This window comes from Crinia signifera, chromosome 7 (assembly GCF_055691185.1).
Source record: "Crinia signifera chromosome 7, ASM5569118v1, whole genome shotgun sequence".
In the NCBI taxonomy this organism is placed as follows: Eukaryota; Metazoa; Chordata; class Amphibia; order Anura; family Myobatrachidae; genus Crinia; species Crinia signifera.
The window spans coordinates 4,200,876-4,210,920 of NC_139223.1; positions in this window are offsets into that span (position 1 = coordinate 4,200,876).

The following is a 10,045-nucleotide window of genomic DNA, read 5'->3' on the forward strand; positions in this document are numbered from 1 at the left end:
TGTGGGATGACCCAGCACCTCTGACCTGCGGGAGACCCGACGCCACTGACCTACGGGAGACCTGGCATCTCTGAACTGTGGGATGACCCGGTGCACTGACCTGCGGTAAGATGCGGCACCTCAGCGCTGGCCTGTGAGGTATTTTACTACTGCAAATACAAAGCGCTGCTATAGCTACAGTCCAGCTCATATGTTGCAGTTATTTTGATTTAAAAAATAATGTATATTTTATATTCCTTTGGGAGTTGGAACTAGATGTTAACAAGTGATGTATGTCCCAAACCCCTGTTCCCCTCCCTTCTTTTTTTCTGTGTCCATTATATTTTTATCTCTTCCCCAGCCCCCCCCCCCCCCCAACCTTTGTGTTTATAACCTCTCACTCCCCTCTTCCCCTCTCCTTTTCGTGTGTGTGTGTGTGTGTATATATATATAGTTTGGGGGGGGGGGGGGGCACCAGCCTTCATCTTGCCTGCGAGCGCCTGGGATGAACTTACGCCACTGGTGAGGTGGCAACCCTAAATGCACCCCTCTGCACAACACCCCTCTACACTGCACAAAACCTCTCTAGTCTGCACTGCACAACACCCCTCTGAGTCTGCACTGCAAAAATCCCTCTGCAGTCTGCACTGCACAACACCCCTCTGTCTGCACGGCACCCCTCTGCACTGACTGCACTGCACCCCTCTGCACAACACCACTCTACACTGCACAAAAACTCTCCAGTCTGCACTGCACAACACCCTCTGAGTCTGCCCAGTACAAACCCCTCTGAAGTCTGCACTGCACAACACCCCTCTGTCTGCACTTTGCACAACACCCCTCTGAAAACTTGATGATTGATGTGACAAGTAACTGATGATTCAATTTCAAGACAAGTTCAACACCCCAGGCTCCTGCACGCAGCACAACTAGACCTGCCGGGCACGAGCAGAGCTGTGTGCAGCTGGAAGCGTGAGTGTGAAATGGCGCCAAATTCTCGGGACCCCAGATTGCCGTGTTCAGCCGCGCTCGGGTTTCCGAACAAAGCCATAATCTTGCGAGCATGGGCTCGTGTGCCGTCGGGCCGGCGATGTTCGGAGCGGTTCAGATTCCACGGAATCTGAACCGCTCATCTCTAATTCCAACGCCAGATATGGCAAAATATTTAGCAATGTTTTTAGTATTGTTGAAATATCTATGTATTAACTTCCACTATTGCGCTTGGAAATGGAGGTGGACCCGTCTGGGTGCACAGACAGTAAAGATTATAGCACACATTTTTAGAAGCACGCACAGCTTACAGGCAAATGATTGTACTTGTGTTTTAGTTTGCAAATGAATGTAAACAGCTGTACTCTAAACTACTTACTTATGCTAAGGCCATTGTGTAACTGAGCTCTAGCCAATTAGCATCATTCAAACTACAAGTGTAGGAATGTCATTTCTCTAGATACACAAATCATCTCCAGCCACAAGTTATGTACAGAAGACACAGACTACATCATCTACTGTATATATTCTACATAGACTACACTAATCATTATATAGACTATGTAGACCACAATTATCATTATATAGACTATGTAGACCACACTAATCATTATATAGACTATGTAGACCACACTAATCATTATATAGACTATGTAGACCACACTAATCATTATATTACAGTAAAATGGACTAGTGGTTACATTATAGATAAACAATGTTACAAGCATTAGGAATGGACTGAGACAGAACAACCCTCATGCAACCAATCTATAGATAGGACTACTGAGCATTAGATTAAGTGAGGGCTGTATAGGCACGAGGGCATTTAAGAGCCTGTGAATTTTGTGATTGTCCTAATAAAGTTGAATAGTTCATTACTCATAGAAGTGCACGTAATTGATGGTTAGAGTAGCCAATTAGGTAGAAAAGGGGTGGTAGCTTATTCAGGGCTATATAAAGTGGAGTCAGATGATGCTGCTTCCTCTTTGAGTCTGGATTCCCACCCTCCTCCCTTGCTTTTTCAATTGCTAACTGGCCTTTCGGCCTTCACCTAATTTGGCTCTACAAAATTAATTAATAATTGGCGGGAAGGCGCTCTCGACCAGCGGTCAATTTTGAGGTACAGGTGGTCACTGTGCGGTATTGCCCCCCTCTGCCAGGACGGCTGGTGAGTCCTGCCCCGAGGGGGGACGTTGGTCACTTCCTTGAAGTGTCCTCGCCATGCCACAGGAGGGGCGGTAAGACCGTCACAGTGCGGGCTGTGCCTTAAATTAAATGGGAGCGGTTCATCGCCCAGGTTATAAGTTGGGGCATTGTAGTCGCCGACATTACTAACATTTTTTGACCTGAGCTGGTCTCCAAGCGCATTCCTGGGAAATCCCTTTCAATAGAGCCATACCACTTAATAAATATTACTGTATACACGTGATTATTGCTCATTTGTTTCTCGCTGTGTTTGTACAGATACTATACGCATCACACATTGGGGGAAATTTACTAAGTTGTGTACTGTACAGATGTAGCGGGCCTTATCCTTGCTGGTGATCCGCCAGCAGCATGCTGCTGGCGGATTGCCAGCAACACGGCGCCTCTATCTGACTGAGACGCACGTGCGTCCCCCACGCACGCACGTCTCAGTATCCGGGCGGCAGGGCGGCGAGGCGGACGCAATACTGTCCGCCTCCCGCTCGACAGGGCTGGGGGGGACCTCTGGCCACTGTGGGGGGTTCGGTCGCCCGGTGTGGGCACCGGTTGACCGAGGGCAGCACCCTCGGAAGTGGACGCGTGCGCACCTCGTGCGCGCGCGTCCCCTTCCGGCATACAGATGGCGGCGGGGCAGGGGATGGCGATGGCGATGCCATCGCCATCCCCTGCAAAGATGAATCCCGCTAAATCTGTATGCAGTTGTTGTCAGTGTGATTATTTTAGTATAAGGTGTCCGTGTGATTCATTTCTACAGGGTAATTTCGAAGTTAAGGTAAATGTGGTACTTCTTGCGGGGCTCGCTTCGCTCGCCCACGCTGCGGGCTCGGTGGCTCGCTACGCTCGCCACGCTATTTAAAATCAACTCCATGCCAACATGGATAGTGGAGGTATGAACTATCCATGTTGGCATGGCGTTAAGTTCCTTTATTTTACATAGTTTGTGGCGAGCGTAGAAGCCGGAAGTAGCACGGCGCCATGCTGGCGCCGTGAAAGTAAAGAAGTACCGTAAATGTCAATCATGATACTTCAATAGACTAGTCTACATCAGTACTACAGTACCATCCAGCTGATCCAACAATCCTCAACCTTTATTATTTCTAATCCTTCCCAACCCACTGATGTACTGAAGACAAATCCAATGGGATGGCAGCAAGATGGCCCCAATGACAGACCTGCCGTACCAGCAAGAAGGCCCCAATGACAGACCTGCCGTACCAGCAAGATGGCCCCAATGACAGACCTGCCGTACCAGCAAGATGGCCCTAGTGACAGACTTGCCGTACCAGCAAGATGGCCCCAATGACAGACCTTCCGTACCAGCAAGATGGCCCTAGTGACAGACTTGCCGTACCAGCAAGATGGCCCCAATGACAGACCTGCCGTACCAGCAAGATGGCCCCAATGACAGACCTGCCGTACCAGCAAGATGGCCCTAGTGACAGACTTGCCGTACCAGCAAGATGGCCCCAATGACAGACCTTCCGTACCAGCAAGATGGCCACAAAGACAGACCTGCCGTACCAGCAAGATGGCCCTAGTGACAGACCTTCCATACAAGATGGCCCCAAAGACAGACCTGCCGTACAGACAAGATGGCCCCAATGACAGACCTGCCATACCAGCAAGATGGCCCCAAAGACAGACCTGCCGTATCAGCAAGATGGCGCACTGCTCTGTGATCTGTACAGGATTTATTGTTAATTGTTATGAAAAAGCTTAACAATAATTACAAAAATGGTGTCAGTTGCAAGCCAGCATCTGGCATCTGAGAAATAGTGGGGGAAATGTGATGGGGGTCACCCTTTATTCCAAAAAACTAGCACTAGGATGAGCTAGTGGAGGGCTAATGCTGTTCAATCTTTAGGGGAGGTACGCATTGTGGAACAACCTGCTGTAAAGGCAGCCAACCCCTTACCTCGTCAGCCCAGTGTTAGAATCCCTAAAGAAATTAACCCCCAAAAATCTTTTTTTGCAATATTTTTTACATTAGTTGCCTCCCCATATATAAGTACCAGAAGTCCAATATGGTCATACTTATTACTGTATACACATGATTATTGCTCATTTGTTTCTCGCTGTGTTTGTGATGATACTATACGCATCACACATTGGGGGAAATTTACTAAGATGTGTATACTACTTCACATGTGATGTTGCTAAGGGCAACCAATCAGAATCTACTCCTTATTTATTTAACACCCTCTGTAAGATAGTAGACATGATCTGATTGGTTGCCCATAGCAACATCACATGTGAAGTAGAATACACATCTTAGTAAATTCCCCCGATATGTTGCTTTCATTGCCACCCGCTTTGTTCTATCTTGCTACTATGTATCAATGCCCCCGCTAATATTCCATTACTCTTCTTCTACTACTATTAGCCCCTGTATCTGGTTATATTCCATCTTGTGTACAGTCCTATTACCTCCGAGCCCATCAGCCAACAATACCGTGCTCCTGCTGTGCTCCTTCCGATAGCAGCACATGCATTATGCATTCTACGCATTGTATCTAGAAATGCCGGAGGAATGTTCCCAAGAATAGAGGCAAAGCCCTTCACTCTCTATAAGGTGACGGCACTGGAGTAGGTTTACTCAGTATACTTCCACCATGCCTGGCGAGGGTACGGCTTGTTAGGTAGACAGTGTCAAGGTCAACAGTCAAAAGGTCGACCACTATTGGCTTGATAGTCAAAAGTTTAAAACATCAAATAGGTTGACATGCAAAAAGGTCAACATGGTCAACAGGGTTATGAAAAGATGGAAAGAGCCGACATAAGTATTCACTTGTTTGTGTCTATGTTGACATAGTTTGACTTGTACACAGTATAAATGGGGAGAATACAGTGATACTTGGGGGTATGGCCAGCATACCTAGGGTGTGTGGCCAGCCCTCACAGCAGTTCACATGTTTCATTAAGGATTCTGAGTCATGAGGGGAGATTCTCTAAACTAAAAATGCGTCAAATGACCATCAACTGATTTTTCCCCCACACCCAAGGATGGAAATCAATGTTTTTGCACAATATCCATTTGCTTGCGAGCGGGGAAATCAGTGTGCGAGGGGGTAGGCGGTCGGTCGTGCTGGCTGTGTTTAGAAGAAACACAAAGCTGTGAATTTCACAGCTTTGCGTGTCAACCAGCATGACCTCCTAAGATTGCTGTCACTCACACAATGGTGGAGCTGCTTATTCACTGTCATAGGCGTGCGCAGCCCATTTTGTTAGGGGGTGCACAATTGGAGGGGTGTGTCCATCACTGCCTACTGGGCGTGTCCTTCACCGCCTACTGGGCGTGTCCATCAACGCGTACAGGGCATCAGTGTAAACTAAATAGAAGGTGACTTATTTCTGTTTATGCACTTTAGAATTAATCATTTCCCCCCCCCCCCCCAACACATACTAGAAACAGGGACAGTGCACGCCGACGGCGCGCTGCAAAACTTTACACTGTAATGCCACACATTGTAATGCTCATTACACATAATGCCACAAACCATAATGTCTGTCACAAATAAAGCCCATTCCACATAAAGCCACACACTGAAATACCCATTATGCCAAATTTACACCGTAATGCCTATTACACGTCACACCAATTACATAGTATACCAAATGCCACATCGTAATGCCCATTACACGTTGCTCCTCACACCGTGATGCCCATTACACGTTGCACCTCACAATGTGATGCTCATTACACCTCACAACATGATGCCCATTACCCATTATGCCTCACACCGTGATGCCCAATACAGATTAATTGAGACACTGTGATGCCCATTACACATTATGCCACACACCATAATGACTATTACACATTATGCCATTCCTTCCCCGTGTGAGAGCCCTGTCCCCATTCCTTTGTCAGACATGTCCCCCCTCCGTATGTCAGCCCTGTCCCCATTCCCCTGTGTCAGCCCTGTCCCCATTCCCCTGTGTCAGCCCTGTCCCCATTCCCCTGTGTCAGCCCTGTCCCCATTCCCCTGTGTCAGCCCTGTCCCCATTCCCCTGTGTCAGCCCTGTCCCCATTCCCCTGTGTCAGCCCTGTCCCCATTCCCCTGTGTCAGCCCTGTCCCCATTCCCCTGTGTCAGCCCTGTCCCCATTCCCCTGTGTCAGCCCTGTCCCCATTCCCCTGTGTCAGCCCTGTCCCCATTCCCCTGTGTCAGCCCTGTCCCCATTCCCCTGTGTCAGCCCTGTCCCCATTCCCCTGTGTCAGCCCTGTCCCCATTCCCCTGTGTCAGCCCTGTCCCCATTCCCCTGTGTCAGCCCTGTCCCCCTCCCCCTGTGTCAGACCTGTCCCCCTCCCACTGTGTAAGCCCTATCGCCCTGTCCCCCTCTCCCTGTGTCAGCCGTGGCCCCCTTCAGCTGTGTAGTGAGGAATATCTTTTTTGGATGTCACATATGTTAATTTGGGAATGCCAGTGCCCACTGCTGTGCTGGCTGCTAGCCGCTGGGCGAACAACTCAGAGTGACAGGAGGGGGGACAGGGAGAGAGAGAAACTATCAGAGAAAGAAGGAGAGACAGCGGCAGGTACAGAAAAGGGGGAGGATAGAGAGAGGGAAAGAGAGAGAGATTCCCATTCAGCACAATTACCTCCAGTAGTGGCGCATCTCCTGCACATAGCATAGTCTCCCTCAGGCGCAGGGACGGGTCTCAGGGGACATAATGCCGGGACTTTAGAGGTCACTGCACCAGATCTTCCGTGGTCACAGCGCTGGCCAGGGCCATCTTAACAACATTATGGGCCCCCGGGCAAAGCAGTGCAGTGGGGCCCCTCAGTGGCAGCAGTGTGGGAGGTGAGACCAGGTGACCAAATATAACTTGGGCCCTTCTGCTCCACCCTAACCCATGCAGAGGAGGCATTTCATAGTGCCTTATCATATTCAGCATATAATACATTGGATACGCATCAGTGTGGGCACAACCTTACTCACATTATGCCACTTGTAGTCCCCCACATAGTAGTAATCGCAATTACAAAGTGAAATTATTGATTAAACTTGATTTATACTATTAATTTATACTAAATCACATCAAAGAGAGCCACGGCATGGCTGGAAAGATGAACTTTAATGCCACATCCTACTCCTGAACCGCAGATGCTGCACACAGATAGAGTGGGAGCAGCATGGCGGGAATCAGTGGAATAAAGGCGCCACTGCAAGCCAAGCCGCACCGTGGGGGGGGGGGGGGGTGACAGGTCTCCGCATATTTCATGTAGATAGCAAGAAATCTACAAAATGGTGTTTCTAAAATGGATGCCACCTTCTAGGAGACAGATGGTCGAGGTCCTTCTAAACCACTAGTGTGTGTCAGGGGAAGGCAGCGCATACAGCAATAGATGGAAGTGTACTAGTGTGCTTTGTGTGACTTCGTTGCAACTAGTATGTAACCCAGTGGAAATGAGCAGGAAACCCCACTGACAACTAGTTATAAACCCCTGGCAATGAACATGTAACATCCAGCAAGGACCATGTAACCCCTGGCAATCAGCACGTAACCTCTGGAAAAGAGCATGTAACCCCTGGCAATGACCGCAAACCCCCTGGCAACAAGAACAAAACCCATGGCAATAAACACATAACCCCTGTGGCAATGAGCAAGCAAGTAAAAATAATAATAAAAATGTATAAGGGAGAGGACCAAAAACTTTTTTGGAAGGAGGGCACAAAATGACTAGTTACACCTAGATGATTGATAGATAATATATATATATATATATATATATATATATATATATATATATATGTATATACATATATATATATTTATATATATATATATTCCAGTTTATTTGCATGATGTGAAATAAATGGTGACAATATAAGCTGCCAAATACATGTATTTACTATGGATATACAAGCTACAAAAGAGGATCTTTACCCGGTCAGTGAGAAAGCAAGCACATACTGTTATGAGCATGGAGGAGTCCTCTTCCTGACGTTGCTGAACTCTGCTGCTTTGGTAAACACAGGGGATGTGGGAGGGAGGGAGAGAACTGCAGAGCCGTCTCCCACTTAAAGAACAGCCTTATCACAACAACTGCACTCTGCAGGCAAGCCAGTGCGGTTCCACAGGTTAGTGAGACTTCCTGCAAGTGCAAAGCATGGCTTCATGGGATTTGTAGTTTTATCATTAACTGCTCAAAGTCTGAGCAGTAAAATATAAACTACAATTCCCATGATCCCACTGTTCTGCTTCAGTTCTCTAGCCTGCCGGGTGCCTCTATCAGCTGAATCCCAGCGTCGCCCGTGTGTTGTGGCGGCTGCTGATTTGGTTGAAAGACTTGGGCTAGTGTTGTGGGGCCCTTGGGAAACTGCCCTTTAAACTACCCGTCGGGTCCACCCAAGCTGTATCTTACGCCACTGCTGCTGCCAGTAGGGAGAGGAGCTGCAATCATGTGGGGGGGGGGGGAATGCCGGTGATTAGGAGGTGCCTGTGCACCCCCGGCACCCCCTGTGCGCACGCCTATGTTCACTGTCACGATCCGGGTATTAAAGCAAACCATCTTACCGGCTAAGTGCCTGCGCATATACAAGAGGGCAAGTGCAATTGTCTGTGCGCACCTTATGCTAGGGTGGCTATCACCTGGGGGCGTTTCTCAGACACCCAGAGACATGCAATTGAAGAAGAATATAGGTTCAACCACCACCAGCGTGGGATAAATAAAATGATACTTCCCTTCTATGAGTATAATCCTTTCTTTGTATACACTTGTGTCAGTCATACGTATCCTCAGCTCAACTTATATTCATTTGTACATGAAAAAAGAGCATATACATGACATAGTGTATACAATTTAATATAACAGTGGGATATCACATAAAAACATCAAAACATCAAAACACAATTTGCACACAATAAAAATTCCAAAGTGGCTGGTGCATTGGTTAAAGAACTTTGAGGTAGTTACCAGATGGCCAGTGAACCATAAACCAATATAGTTCAAAGTGAGCATGCAAGGATGATTCCACGATCGCCCGGGCACAATCAGGATCACACGCTGCTGCAGGATAACAGTCCCCCAGTCCAGTCCAATGCCTCTGCCCGCCGACGCGTTTCAGACTCGATCTGAGTCCTTTTTCAAGGCTTGTCTTTGTGTGCATATGTCCAGTTTATTTATGTCATTCAAATCTCGCGGTGTCTCGCGAAAAAACCCGGCACTTCCGGGTTCGCGGCACCGCGATGACGCGTGTGACGGCGTCCCCGTCATCACGCATTGGTACGCGAAATCCCGATACTTCCGGGTTCGCGTGAACGTGGTGACGTCTGCAGTTGCGTCCGCGTCACCCTCTGATGACGCTCCGATTTGCCTTATTCATCTGCGCTGTTCTAGGCGTCCCATATACCCGGTCTTGTGATCACTGCCACTCTCACATGATCGGGGAATGATGCCATTAGTACATATTCACTTCCGCCCATACAGACTGTGGGTATACGTAATTTGCCTTTAATAGAGAGAAATATAAGATAAATATATAATAAAAATACGATAAAAAACATGATGCAATATATTAAAAACCATTTATAAAAACCATTTTAACTCAAAATCTGAGTTAATGCCGTTAGGTTTTAAAGTATTAAGATTATAAATAGTTTGCATTTCTATCCTGGCCAATTGGACATCTGTGTCTCTGCGGCGACAGTGTCCTTCCACGTATTTGATTCCCAGGAATATTTTAATTTCATTAGGGGAACTTTTATAATGAATTTTAAAATGTAAAGGAAGGGAATGTGTTTCTATCCCCTTCTTAATATTCCTGATGTGCTCACTTAGTCGAATCTTCAATGGCCGGGATGTTCTGCCAATATAAAATAAATTACATGTGCATCCAATAGCATATACCACATTTTTGGTATTACAT